At 41.0% G+C, this 14,958-nt stretch overlaps 1 protein-coding gene across 3 annotated transcripts in view; it reads left to right on the plus strand.

Annotated features, from left to right (window-relative positions):
- The window catches only part of LOC140307469 (transcription factor SOX-6-like), a 114,241-nt gene that overhangs the window by 11,458 nt on the left and 87,825 nt on the right, over positions 1–14,958 (plus strand). For all 3 annotated transcript variants that reach the window (XM_072386373.1, XM_072386374.1, XM_072386375.1), the window contains exon 2: positions 5,655–5,724. The gene's annotated coding sequence lies outside the window, so the exon portion shown is untranslated. The remainder of the gene's footprint in view (positions 1–5,654; positions 5,725–14,958) is intronic.

Consider the following 14,958-nt stretch of genomic DNA (forward strand, 5'->3'; position numbering starts at 1 on the left):
GGATGTTTTGTGAGCAAATATAGTTTTATTTTTCAGTCTGAGACGATTCAAGATGAGAAACAACCAATCAGATCAGTCACACTACTATATTGTTAGAGGTAGTTCATTTGTCTTGGCGTGCAGCTGGTGTGTAACCAAATAAAAGCCACAGTCTCTTGAGTTGATGGTTCCTGCTGCAGCAGGAGAGAAAACTGCTGCCTCAGCGAGCTGTTTAGTCTCATTCTCAAGGAGCTTACACTGGGTCTCCCTGTTAAATATGGGAAGCATACGTAAGCTGGCCAGTGATGTCAATTGTTATTACTGGAGGCCCACTATAGGAAAAATCTCATTTGTCTTTGTAAAGTACTGTAATGAAAAGGAGCTTTTGTCATAAAGACGCTATTGTGACTGCTGCTGCGCCGGCCGTGTGTGTGTGTGTGTGAGCATGTGTGCCTGTGTCTTTAAAGTGTCGCTGCTTGGACCCATATATTGTAGAGTTCACGTGTGTTTTCCTCACATTTGTTCAGATCTCAATGGACAATAGTTTCTGTACCTGTTTGTTCACAGTGCGCACAAAAGGCGTTAAGTGGTGGCTTTTTGTGCACAGGATTTACAAATGACAGCTGCTATTGTAGTTGTCATGAATTATTACATATTTCTTTTGCTCGCCTCTCTTTGATTTTACGTATTCTTTGTTGTTGTGCAGCTCCATGACTTGCTGGAGGAAAAGGTAAGTTGATAAGAGCAATGAGAGAGGGACTCGCAGTTGGTTTCAGCGTGTAGAGAAGACAACAATCAGATTAATCTGACATAATCAAAACACTTGAATTAGAAACAAAAGTTTTTCTTTCCACCCGTCATTTGGCTTCTGGTACCCACATAATTTTACTGGGACCATCCAATGCAGCTGCAAAAAACTGTGTGTGTATATAAATGAATCAGTTATCCCTAGATTATCAATGTAAAAAGAAAAAAAACTCAAAAGCAACTAGAAAAGGGGTGCAAAGTTTGATGGCAATCATAAGATTTCATGGGGCTGAAAAATGCAGCTTAGTGAATATATCTGGTCAGTGACTGTCTAAACTTGAAGTCTGCCTCAACAGTGGATGTGGGCATGCAAAACAGACACAGAATAAAAGAAAAAGACTTGTTTGCATTGTGCTTAAGGTGTCAACTGAATTAGATACGTGGACTAATTCCTTCGAAAAACGTGTCACCACAAAGCAATATGTAAGAGCAGAGTGACATTGGGAGTTTGAGTCCGGCAGATGAGATAATTGATGAAGACATATGGACATACGGAAGAGGAGTCCACAGATATTTATTGTCTGTTTTGAAAACCACTCCTGACGACCACCTCCTCCATCTCAACAAGTCTCCTCTCACGTCCAACCTCTTGGTGTTTTACGGAGCAGCAGATTTGTGCTCTGTCCTCTAAATCATTTCCCTCTCTCGCAGATTGCTCCCTGCTGGAATATTGGCCTGACAGCCCTCCCCCCGCCTCCCTCTAGTTCCCCAGTGGACTCATTTACATTTATGCACGCAGCAATTAATTACAGGCTGGCTCTGGCCTTGTAAATTAGAGGGAGCCGAGGTCGCCCTCATTAATTGCCCCTGACAGTTAAAGCCTTGTTTGGGTCGTGACAAGGTTGACTCTAGGCTGGGACACTGGAAGCCTAACCGAGGCTGGCTGGTCTTCATACATCTGATTTCACTTTGCTGCAAATTAAGACAATGTACTTTCTTAGTGAAAATGTTCATTTGCACTCTTCTTTTTCTTTTTTTGGACTCAACATTGTTTCACAGCCTTTATACTCTTGGCAGCTTTAGGTCATCATTCAGTCAGTCTTTGTGTTTTTTGTCTTTAGTGTATTGCCCTCTGTGTTTTCCTGGGGGTCTTTCCTCCAAATACTTGCAGAGTTTTTTTTTTTTTTTCCATAGACCCAGGAGTCAGGCAGGAAACTTCTCACGGTATTGGCCTTTTCATGCGAAGATGCTCCAACTTTTTCCGGCTCCTTCCTTCACAAGGCCTTCCTTTCTTCTCTGTCACGCAGCGATGTGTTTGTGCATACCTCACCAGCTTGACAAAAGAAGGCAGAGATCCTATTCGCTTTTGCCTTTGACATTCACCTCTTGTTTTTACAATCTTTCCAAGGCGCACTGTTTGCACAGTGGAACAGGCTTTGTCTTGAAGGAGTTGGACAATGGCATGCACCATAATGTAATCTCTTAAGGGGAGCGAGCAGAGGGGTGAGGTTTAGACGTATGTGCTGGCGCTTGCCCCTACCTCGCTCCCACCCTTTACTTCAGCAATATTTCATGTTAACAGCGACTTGGGAGAGAATGCATGTTGTTATTTAAGCCTCTTTAATGTTCACCTAGGTGGTTTGTGAAAGGAATACAAAGACTTTTCATTCATGCAAACAACCCCTTCCCTTGTTACACCTTTTACGAGTACTTTGTAGCAGTTTGCCCACCCACATGCACATCTTCCAGTATGTCATCTTTAATCGACACATTCAGGAAAGATTATTGTTCTGGTCTGTTTGCAGCTTAAAGCCAAAGAGACATGGGATGCATGCAAACTTTGACTTTCAGAGTTATGCGCATTATCAGCCTGGTCTCATGGCAAAACATGAAATGCTCATGAAACAGAAGCTTTTCTATTTGTGCTGATAAACACGAATTCTGTATATTTTTTTTTCTTTTTTTTCTGGATACATGTGCACTCTTTCACCTCAATGCATCGGTTGTTTCTTAACGATTTCATGAAACAAACAAAAAAAACACCAAAAATTATATCTGTTGACATGAATCACCGTGTTGGCTTTGTACAGCCAATCAACATCGCCAGAAGGCCCGTACGCCTCTGAGAATTCTAGTTTAGGGTGCAGGCAGGATTTGATTTGTTGAATCAGAACAGGTGTTAAGACTTTTGGCTTCAGATATACCCAAACAGCATGTTGTACAGACATGCTGCTATTTCAAACATGCCCTTGGCATTTAGGATGTCACTTCAAGAATTCAAGTAAACAAACAGCAACCATATTCCAGTAGCAATTTTCCCCAAAAATGTCTCTGTTCAAACAAAGTAATTTGTACATAAACATATTTTCTTAAAATCGGGGCTACTTATCTGGAAACTGGGATCAGGTCACAGTCCATGGCCAAAAACCTCATAAGTCTTTAAAAAAAAGCCACAACTTCACAGTGTGAAATGTTGTGAATTGAGAGGTCAGTAGTAACAGGAAGATAAGTTCCTCGCTTACAGGCACCTCCAGAGAAAACACACAGAAATAATCACATACATGACCAGTGGTCCTCTGAGAGTCAGCATGTGCTATAAGCGTATCATTTATGGGTCAAGCGAACCTCATTTTAGTTTAATTGCCCATATAATTAGTTGGAAGCCTACTTCGTTTCCAAAGGTGCAGACATGGAAGTGGCAGCACGGAGCCCCATGCGGTGCTACGTTTATTGAGAGAGCCTCTTTCTAATAAAGTTCCATTGTTCTTACCCCAGTGTGTCCGCGTCTGCACAAGTGGCATTGACAGCTGCAACTACATGACATTTGGGAGTGTGCATATTTTGTTGCATGAATGCATGCATTCATTGTGCAGGTGCAGGCCTCGCTGTGAACATAATACAGCTCATCTTTGTGTCGTGCACGACACTGCTCACCTCTTTCTTTACTATCTGTAACACTGTGATGTCAGAGCCCTGCTTGTCTTAAGGCAAGTCTCTGGTCTTTAGTCTTGCTGCTTTAGGTTTTTGCTCCAAACAGGTGCAGCTGCCTCGGCTGTAGCACCGTTTTACAGCTGTTGGTCAGCGAGCCAAAAAGGTAGCTGCTTCCTACAGTTGTCGGGAGGAGCATTGGATGTCTCAATTGCCTGATTCCCTGCCGTCAGATCCAACCATACCAAATTGTTTCAGATCACAGAGGGTTGATATGCACATGTAGGAGCTTGAAAGTGTACAGAGGCAGACAATAAAACATGACAAATACTCACAAATGATTTAGTCATGCAGAAATACTTTTATTCTTTTGTGCAGAAAACATGCATGCAGGGGTGAGCCTGCATGCATGCACACAGTGCTTTTTCTGAATTTCTTTATGTGTGTTAGCAAGTGTGTGTGTTTTAGGGCAACCCTCCTCTACAGCTGTCTCTCTCTGATTACCCAGCGTCCTCCAGGTGTCAGACCTGCCATCTGCAGATGAGCAGCAGGGTGTGTGGAGCGGAGGAATGGGGTGGGGGACAGTGGGGTGGTTTAAAAAGGAAACAGAATAACTGGTTCTGCAGATATCTGGAACGTGTTCAGACGGGTCAGCGAGAGCCGCGGACTGAGAACAGTGCTTATGGTGATTCGATTGCAAAATGGGGCTTTTTTGAGTCTACAACATTTCGAACTTTACTGGGCGAATAGAAAAGGAGCTGCATATTATAGTAAAGTTTGCAGAGATATTCCACTGAAGTGTGTTTTTGCAGATCATTTGTTGTCATTATCAGAACTTCTTTGTGTACGAGCGTTTGAGTTGCTATGGTCAGAATTGCCCTTAATTGTGCCCCAAGAGGAAAAATGCATCCAAGAGAAAATGATTTGCCTGATTAGAGACATGAATAAAAGATCACACATGCTCAGTGTTTGCTTTTTTCTTCATTGTTCTCAATTAGCCTCAAATTGTGGAATCAAAGGAGTGTTTGTATTGCCGTTTTTGTACACGTTAGATGTAGTGATGCTGTGGGGTTTTTTGTTGCTCGTTTGTGGGAGCCCGGGCTGTTTCTTGAAGTCTCTCTTTATGCTGTTCAACTCTTTCTTTGTAGAATTAGCGACCTCCCACTCTCAATTAGGACCATTTCCCATCCTCTCTCAATTTGGGGCCCTCTCTTGATCACGGTGGTGCACTCCTGATCACGGAGTCTTCAAAGAGCTCTCTTGGCAGTTTGACCTCTTTAATGTTATTATTTGTTTTCTGTGACCCCTTTCTCGGTTTAGCAAACATAGTATGTGCATCAGTGTGTGCGAGCCTATATTAAGGCTGACCTCAGGTTAGTTCTTGGAGTCAGAGTGGCCTCTTCAAGTCAGGGAGTCCAAGAATGGAGAGCTGTCCATCTGATTAGAGACATTTTTGAACTGCTTTCATTGGAATCAATTTTTTAAAAGAAAATATCAGGCATCACTAACTGAGTTAGTTAGTGATGTAGTTAGACAGATTGCGGCCAATTTTTGGCCAACTTCAAAGCCACGCACAAGAATCCCGTTGTTAGTTGTTTGGTAGGCTTCGCGTGGTATCCGAGGATGTGACGTTGTTTGCGCTGTGAAAGTGCTGCAAGAGAAATACACTGATCCTCTGTTTGCGACTCTGTGGACTTCACAGAGGATCTCTGTTCTGTTTTGAATATTGGCTACAGAGGACTCTCAGGTGGGCCGAGTGTGCGCTCACTCCACGAACAGTTTCCACTTCAGATTTTATGACTTTGTCAAAGCGCTGTATATATCGACGGTCGGCGTCCATCAAAATGTTTCATGATTAGTATGTCAGCACGCTCTGGCTTTAATTGTATTGTTTGGGGTGAATTAACTCCGGCAACCAAGCTACAAGAAATGAATCATTCACTGTGCGATATCTGAATCTAAGTATTAAAAAACAGTTTTCTGTTTTTTCTTTTTCTCAGGTGACGTTCATGAATTTTAAAGTCATCCACAAGTGAGAAGAGGGTGTTGGAGTTGAAGTATCTTATATCTGTAAGTGCCTCTCATTTATTGATATCAATGACAAGTGCTTCTTTGTACTGTAACCCTGCCAACTTCTTCGTACTTCTCCGCCACCGTTTGGCACTTTTGATAATTGCTCCTGTGAAAATGCAGATAATCACAACACAACATTGTTTCGACAGAGCAGAACACATACTTTTGCTTGTGTTTGAACACGACTAGTGCCATTTGCGTTAGAAAGTGCGGTGTGTGCGAGTGTGTGAATGTTATTCCATTTTAACTAAACTGTATCTGACTGTGCATGTCTGCTACCTCTCACTCTTTCACTGGCACATACAGAACTCTTTTGATATGTCTCATAGTAAATGCAGACCTCCACTCCGGGTAGTGTTCTGCCCCGTGTACCCTCAATAGCTGCTTTCACTTTAGTGAAGAAAGAGGTCTTTTAAAGGCTCTCACAGGCATCACTCCAGGAGCCTTTCAGCACTGGGACCTACAGTATGACTTTTAATGGACTTTCTCTCTGTGAGCAATAAAGATTATATCTGGAGTCAAATAGTGCAGTCGGTAACACTAGCCTAAATTAAGCTGGTGAGGTCGCTTTGACCAATCTCAGCAGTTTTAGCAGAGATGGAAGACACTGGAAATGTACAGATGGGAGGGGTTGAAGAAAAGAGTGTTCAGACCATCTGGCTAATCCCCCTGTTTAAGAATACTTATGAAGGCTCTCTCCAGTGGCCCTTGAGCCATGTCATTCCTAGGTCAACAAGTGGCCTGCTTGATTCCCAGCGGCATCTCTCTCAAAGAGCTGATAAAGAATATTCAGTGTTTTGTTGGGAGTGGTAAGCTGTGTCCTGCTGGTTGTTAAAGAAGCTCACTTTCAAATACCTTCCTCATGGCTTATATAAACTGTCTCCCCTCATAATCTAGAGCATTGGGTCTCCTTGGTGTAAAGACCATGTTTATTTTACGTTGGATTGTACTGCTAAGCTTGATTCGACTCTACTTCCTCCTATTTCAATTTACTTCCAACTTTTTCCTGTTGTTTTCCACTGCTAAGCAGCTGTTAAAGGCACAAGCGGCACACAAAACCCCAGCATGTCAGAGCCTTTTCGCTGTGGTCGCTTGTGAATATAGAGGTGTTGGTCTTTTCAAAGCAAGTTTAACAGCTGTGTGCTATCGAGCTCACCTGGAATGAGCAGAGAATAAAGAACCATGTAAGTCTGTACTCTTGGTTTATAACAGTACACGGGATTCTGAATTTGTGTGCAAAGATTTATAAAATGTCTGTCCAGCTGCAGAAAGTTGGTATACTTTGTTTTGTTTTAAGGAACTGAAAGCCTCAAATAGACGTGAAACATATTGAGAACCAGTGTAATGGCTATGTGATCAAAGATCTTTTACAATTTATCAACAAATTGTGCTGAAGATCGGGGAATACCGGCACCACTTTGTGCTCACTTTTAATTCCATCACACTCCTTTAATTTCATCAGTTCATCTGGAGACTTGAAACCGTGTTATTGTGTCTTTTAAACATGCAATTACTTTTCAAATCTAATAACTTTGGGGTAAGGCGACAAGTGGATTCTCCTAACAAAATTACCTACTTGCTGTCGTGACAGCAACAATTTATGGCATCTTTGTTTCACGGGACTTTGAAATGAAGAGTTTGCCATGTGCTTGATGATTTGTAAAATCAAGGCCTTAATTTCCTGTACGTTTCTGAAGGCTTTGATCGGTTCACTAAATTTTAAACATGTTTATTGTGTGTTTATTTTCAGAGTGTGGAGATTCTGTTTAGTGCTGGGTTAAGATCACAGCTTATCAAACCATAAATTCATACAGTTTAAGTACTGCATTGTATTTATAGATTTTTTCTATCCAAAAAATAACCTGAAAGTTGAATGCTTCTGCAATAAGCAGTCAGAAATACTTCGGAAAAATAATTCTGCTCCTGTATGCAAAATCACAGCCTTATTTGTGGCTCTGTGTTGTTACACATGGCCGCTGTAATGGTAGTCATTTGCAAAGAGTTAGAAAAATGAACAGACAGCAAGCAGTCATTGGGATGATTTGTGGTAAACTAATGAGCTAATGAGCTAATGAACCCACTGAGGTTACCTATTTGGCTTCCCCAAAACAATTTCCTTCTCTGCTCTTTTTCTTTTTTCCTCATCTTTGTGAACTTTACCGCTCTCCAATTAATCGGCAACATCTAACAGAATTTACTGTGTTTCTCGGTAGTTATCCTTATATGTACAGTGATTTATCTTTCCCTCTTGGGGATGGACAGTCAGTTAGTTGATCTGATTTGTCCATGGATATGAAATGTCCATTCAGATCAAGAGCAAACAGAATACCTTGAAAGCTTTCCTTTTTGGGAGAAAAAGCTTCAGTGATCTTCTGTGGGAATACAACAGATTATATGTGATTGTGTTATGCATTTAGTTGTTTGTCAGGTTGCGTCTGTACCAGCTTATTTGTCTTTGAGCTTGCATGCATGCATGCTTGTGTTTTGCGCACTCATGCCTCATCAACATCCCATTTGAGGCCCATCTGGTTTGCTTAAGAGGCTCGTGGAGCTGCAGTGGCCAGGGCTTTAAGGCTGGGCCAAGCCAGCAGCAGTTCCTCCCCACTTACACATAAGACCATGGTGCGAGGCCCTCTGCCAATAACTGTATAGACCGACCCTTGTGGCTACCTCCCAAACCACCCAAGCTCATACCCCACTTTCTCTCTTCTATTGCCCTTGAAATGGGGCCTGCTCTAAATATTATCTCCCCCTGTGCTTTATCCCTCCGTTTATCCCCAAGTCGGCAGAAAGAAGAAAGAAACCGTGGGGCTGAGTCACTTTTTCCCCTCTCTTCGCTTCTTTTCTCTTCTCTCCAAAACCACAGGCAGCGGCAGCGGCTTCCTGGAGATGAGCGCTTTTGTCTGTTCTGTGACCGCTGCGGCTTTAGGCAGATCCTCTCTGATGAGGTAATGCACAAGCAAGATGAGCAGGCAGAGTGGGAAAGGAAAGAGGTGTAGCACGAGGGGAGCATTAGCGTGGGTCAGTATCTTAACCCTAGATTTCTGTCTGGCCTAGGGATACCTTCCCTCTTTCACAACACCAGCAACTCATGCACACCTCCTCAGGGTGGGCCGGTGTGATCAGTTATCAGCTGGTGGCTGCTGATCAGCTCTGCTGCAGCACTGCAAGTCAGGTTGTTTGCTGAGAGATCTTCAGCAGCTTTAGCAACAGGTTATTAGAAGCATTTTTGCCATTGTTGGTTCTTAGAGAGGAACAGAAGAGAACAAAAGGAGTGAGAAGGATGATGAGCAATATTTGAGGCCGGCGGGATCAAACTGAAGTTGGTAACATTTCAGATGAGATCTTGGATGGAAAAGGAGGGGGCACATGAAAAAGGGTCTGCAGAACTGGTGGGTGTGAGACAGGAAGGAGTCAAATCTGAAAGCACACTACAATGGTGTATCTTTTTAAGTTTAATTTAAACTGTTTCAGAACAATGTTCATGTCTTGGGACACTTGTCTGACCAGACAGTTTTAAATGTTAAGCCAGCACATGTTAAGCATATATGACAGGCATTTTTTCCAATATTTGTTCTCAGTTGCTCTCAAATGTGTTGCATAGGGCACACAGGCTTGCTCAGGACGATACATTTGGTAAACGTGTGAGGTGAAGTGCAACAATAATGTAAAACACCAACTTTACATGATGTAAGTGCCCCCCAGTAGGGCTATATCAAACTGATTAGAGGGCATGTCCCACTTAGCATTTGTCTTCATAATTTTTTCCTCATCAACCTGACTAAAGGATTTTATATCTGCGACTCCAGTTTCTGTAAGTGTGATGTAACGTCTCATACAATCCTTTACATTTTTTGATCCTTTGAACAAAAAGAAGTGGTTCAGTGCTGTGCCAAAACTTTGGAGAAAGCACATGAAACACACACACACTGGTCCAAGTGAAAGAGTTGGCAGTATTAGAGACTGCAGTACATAGATGATTGACAAGGCGAAAACTTTGGGAGTATGAGGAAAATGTTTGTCAAGCTCCGTTATGCAATGTCACTGAATTATGCTGGCAATTAGTCATTCTCTATTCATTAGGTAAAGGAAAGTAGTTATTTCCTCCTCCTCAAATGAATAACTATAAGCAATAGTCGTTTTTATTTCTGTTCCATGCTTGAAAAATAAATAAATTTGAAAAGCTGCAATTCTGATTGCAAAAATTTTTTCTAAACTCCAGACATAGCATTTACACAAACAGAAATGTATTATGCAGTTTAAGAATCTGTTGTTAGGTCAACACGGTGCATCGATATTTAACAACTTTATTTCAACATTTCAAGATGTCCAAATCTTGTCCTAAACTATTGCAAAATGTAGAAACTCCTCCAATATTCTTTCTGTGTGATTCCGTTGCCATTTCTTCATAGATAATAAAGATTTCAAGCGATTTTATGTGTAAGTTCCCACTCAACATTCACAGCTGGCAGTAAAAAAAAAAAAGTTGGATAGAAACCCAGCTCGTGTCTGTGTGAATATGTACATGTACTGCCAGAGTAATTGTAATATTTATGTCTCTTTTTCTTCACCTTGTTGATGACAACTGTTATCTGCTGAGACTTCAGCCCTCCTGTTGAGAAATGCCACCAGACTTGCTGACATTCAGGATAATTGTTTCCTGTTTTAACTGTCATGGTTCCCTAAGGTCAGAGGCCAGGGTCAATCTCAGCTGTTGCACTCTGAGCTACAGGGAGTGCCACCTGGTCCTTAGATCATGGTGATCCAGCATATTATTGTCTCCAAACAATATGCCTCTTCAAAGGGCATTCACCTTTTTGCATTCTTCAGCAAGCTGTAGCTGGAAGAAGACTTTTCACCAGCTGTTTAGCTTCCTTCAGCACTTCATTCAAAGCTGTGTTTTTAAAGGGAACCTATGATACTTATCCTTATTTAATGTCATATATGTGACATATATGTGTAAATACATATGGCCAACATGTAAAATGTTCTTATTGAATGTGTCCATTTGAAATAATGAGCAAAACATACGTTGAAAAAATTGCTGTTCTTCATCATAGATTTCTTTCACAATCATCTGCTCAAGGCACAACACCCCCCCTAAAGTCAGATGTATGTTTAGTCTCTTCTTAAAAAAAAAATCAGTCTACACAAATTGTAATATAGGTATTTCAGCACACAAATAGCCATTGTTGCAGATGCAGCTCAGTCCACTGGTGACAGCTACATCACTTTGGTATTTCCTGACAGCAGCTGTTTTACACTTCTGTATTTTAATGCATTTTCCACACATACACCCATTAACAGTGGCATTTTTTTCATTCATTCATTATTGTTTAGTTTTTTTTTAATCCAGCTCATGACTAAACGATGCAGTCTCGCTCAAGAATGTAAAATAGTAACATTGGTCCACAGGAAAAAAAAATAGCACGTTCACTATAATGACTCACAAAATCTATAAATACTACCACTTTCTGTGCTCCAGAATCTAGGCTAGCTTACTTCTGCATCCTTTTAAAACATGCCTACATTTTGCATTACATGTAATTGTCACAAAGTTGATTTAAATATTATTGAATGGAAGATTAAAGTTTGTGATGACAAACACACAAATTGGCGGAAATACTAATAAAAACACGCTTGCATGTTGCATACTGTGAATGCTGCTCTATACACCAGGCAAACTCAAATGCTTCCTTTATTGTGACAATACTATGTTTTGTACAGCTATTAGGTGTTTTTTTTCTTTCTTTGTGAGATTGGGAAGGACCGAAAGACTAAATCCAATAAACAGGTATCTTTTGTGTTGCAGCAGATGTTTGTACTGTCCACTCCTTGATTCTGAATTGGATTCAAGGTTAAACTATGACTAATAGAGTTGTCAATTCAAATCAAGAACGAAAAATGATAAAACTTTGTTTGGTAACAGCTCAATTGCAAAACTTTCCCATCAGCAGGAGGATGAGGTGGTGGATCCACCCCGTTTCAGGCTTCCAGAAATTGGACAATCACAAGAAAGTGAACTTTTAGTAGAATGATAGGAGTTTGTATTACAGGCAGACAATGAGATATATTAACATCTTTCAAAGAGTGAAACCAACAAACTGGTCCCGTGTTCAATTTGACAGCTTGAGTTTGAATGTTGTGTCGATTTATCAGTGGAGAGAAGGCATGTTAAAGCAAAAAGCACCAACTTTGGAGGAATAGTTCCCCAGCAATACTGATACATTCTCCTGAGAGACTTGTGTCAGCTTCCCATTTGTGAACACTATTTAACTGACCATGAAAAAAGCTCACAACCAAACACTAGCAACATAACATCCTCATAATTACAGTAGTCTCATTACTGTAAAAATCCTGGATCTCATTATAAAGCTGCCATCAGCTAAAATTAACTGGCCTTAATGGTTGCTGATTGCATTCCTACACTGGCCAACCCCCATCTCCATTTTTACTGATCTGATCATTTAAGTACATGCTAGCATAATTGAGGTCTCTTCCTTGATTAGATTTGCACCAGCTTTTAACAAAGCCGGCTCGAACTTAATCCAATGAGGCCCATTGTAGCAGGAGCAAGGGGATGACATCGCTCCTGGTTAGCTTCAAAATCCACCATGTTGAGCAATTAGAGGCTGCGCCAATAAAGAAACTGAAACAATAAAACAAAACAGAATGCTGTAGCTCAGATCTCACAGGATAAAAAGTGGTGGTTACTTCCTCAGTAGCTTAAATGAACTTTATATGTACAAACTTAAAGGTGCAAATGATTCCAAGGATTGTAAATGGTTTTAATGCTTTACCAGTGACATAAGCAGAGGCAAGGCAATTTCCTTCTCTCTCTAATTGGTTTTTCTAAATGTTAAGGTTAATTTCTTCAGATTTAGCAAACATGAGCTTACTCTGACTGGAGTTGTTACATCCATAGAATTCCTGTCCCTTCTACAATAAAAAATTCTGCAATGCTTTCAGGCAGGTTGAGTTAACACAAACACTGAACCCGAATGTCGCGCCCAACAGGGCTGCAACAATCTGCCCAAAGGGGCGTGGAGGTTTTGCCTCTCGCCGTGTCCTTTGGTGACACCTGCCTATCCGTAATCACACTTAGGCACTAAACCCACTCCGGACCTGTCGCTGTACGTTAAAAGCTCAATCTCTTAATCTTGTCCTTTGTTCTCTGTCATCCCCAATTAGTCATGTACCAGAAGTTATCCAAAGGAAAGTGCGTGAGTGGGAGAACATGCCTATGCGTGAATAGGTTAATTACTCTTAACTGCTGTGTGTATTTTTGCGCCTAAGAAGTTAATTACAACTATTGAGAGTGCATGCAAATTTTCTGCTTAAATGATTTTGTTATCGGCAACTAATTCAATGGTTGGAGTTCATATTTTTGAAGCATTAGTCCCAAAAAAAATGATCAGTTTCAGGTCCATAAATCCAATTCTGAACTCCTGTACTGCATTTTAATAAATTATTAACTGTAAATTAAAAACCTATCAAAAAGCTATAGATCATAGGTTTTGTTTCACTGGTCCAGTGAAATGAGTGTCCAGATTTAGAACAGGAAAGGGTTTTGAACGAATCAAGACTAGTTGTTTTTTTTCTTCTTCCCATTTGTTTTTGTCTGTAAACCCTCTTCTATTCTTGACAAAAGGATTTCACTATAAATAGGTCTAAACATGTTGAAGCTCACCTGGTCAAGCTGTAACTAATCCAGAACTGCCTCTGTAGTTCCCTGAACGTTCAATGATCTGGACCATAAGGTGTCACAGGATTAGCAGACATGCTAGTTGGATGGACAGAAAGATGCTGAGAGGGGAAAAAGAAGAGAAACAAATGATTGTTGATGCAGGCTCAGTTTACGGTGATTACGGTTTCGGGATGTTTTTGTGGTACATTTCTGATGTTAATGTACTTTATTGAACTGAGTCACTCAGTGCCAGAACATATAGAGCAGGTAAAAAAAAATCAGAATTTTCTGAATTTGTAAGCATATGACAGAGTACATGTCACCACCTTATCTGGGTTCTGTGTTTACAGGAAGATGTTGAAAGGGTGGTGTGATAACCCAATTCGATCTATGGGGAAAACAACACTGTATTCAGTAGGCCAGGGACACTGTCGACTGAAGTAGCTTTGATATGAACACAAGCCAAATTTATGTGCTTGTGCTCAAGAGATCAAGCACCTCCAGAGTATGTTTGTTCAAGCCTTTGGATGAGGCTCTAAAATGCTTGGCTCTCTTTCAAAAGCTGCATCACTTGCTGATAATAGAGACAGATCCTTGCCGTTGCCAATTTGTCATTTTTTCAAAGACACGCATTTAGAAATGCACTCAAAAAGTGCCACACGGGTCTCAAGAAAAACTACATGAATGAGGATGATTTATCAACCGAATGCAGTTAATTTAACCTATGGAGTCTTACTCAGTAATTAATATCTATTGGCATATGACCCTATATGCCACACAATAAACAACATGTCTCATAACTATGTATGAGATCTTGTAGTCAGCTAATATATGGCTGAAAGGCCCAGAGACAAGCCCTGAGTGATAATAAATCAGCCATATCTAATGAACCCCTTAATTGTGATTTACAGCCTGGAAGCCTGGTGCTGTAATGGAGAGAGAAATGGCTAAAACGAAGGACCGAAAGCACACAATGACGAGAGAAGCCTCATCCGGTGGCACCAGACAAAAAAAAGAAAGAAAAAAATAGAAACGTGGCTTTATTAAAAATGCTGCCCCCTTCCAGCAACTGTGAAATTCTTGCTCGAGTCTCAGGGGGCCTTTGTCCAGACATGATGCTCATTGCCATACAAATCAAACAGCTGGATGAGTAACCGTTCTGCTCACAGTCCAAACAGAGAGGGAAGGAAGGGGGTATTTTTAAATCTACACAAAGTGGTGGCCTACCAATCATAGTTTCTTTCTTCTGATTTATTGCGTGTCGCGATTTGCTTTTCAGAGGAAGCAGATATTGATGTTTCAGCTTTTTGCTGAAAGTACCTGTTTTCTTTTCCCCATAATTCTAAACTAAACGAAAACCTTTATTGAGCTGCCTCTGTGCCTGAATACTGTATCAACACAGGCCTTGGCATCTTGACATCAGTCATGTCGGGCTGAACAAACCCACCTGAGTCTTGAGCTTTTGCCCTGATTCAAGGACTTAGTTGCATGTGAACAACGGCTGCCGTGACTGGCTAGATTTAACACCCTACATAGGTTGAAGT

This window comes from Leuresthes tenuis, unplaced genomic scaffold (assembly GCF_036924035.1).
Source record: "Leuresthes tenuis unplaced genomic scaffold, fLeuTen1.0.hap1 SCAF_5, whole genome shotgun sequence".
Taxonomy (NCBI): Eukaryota; Metazoa; Chordata; class Actinopteri; order Atheriniformes; family Atherinopsidae; genus Leuresthes; species Leuresthes tenuis.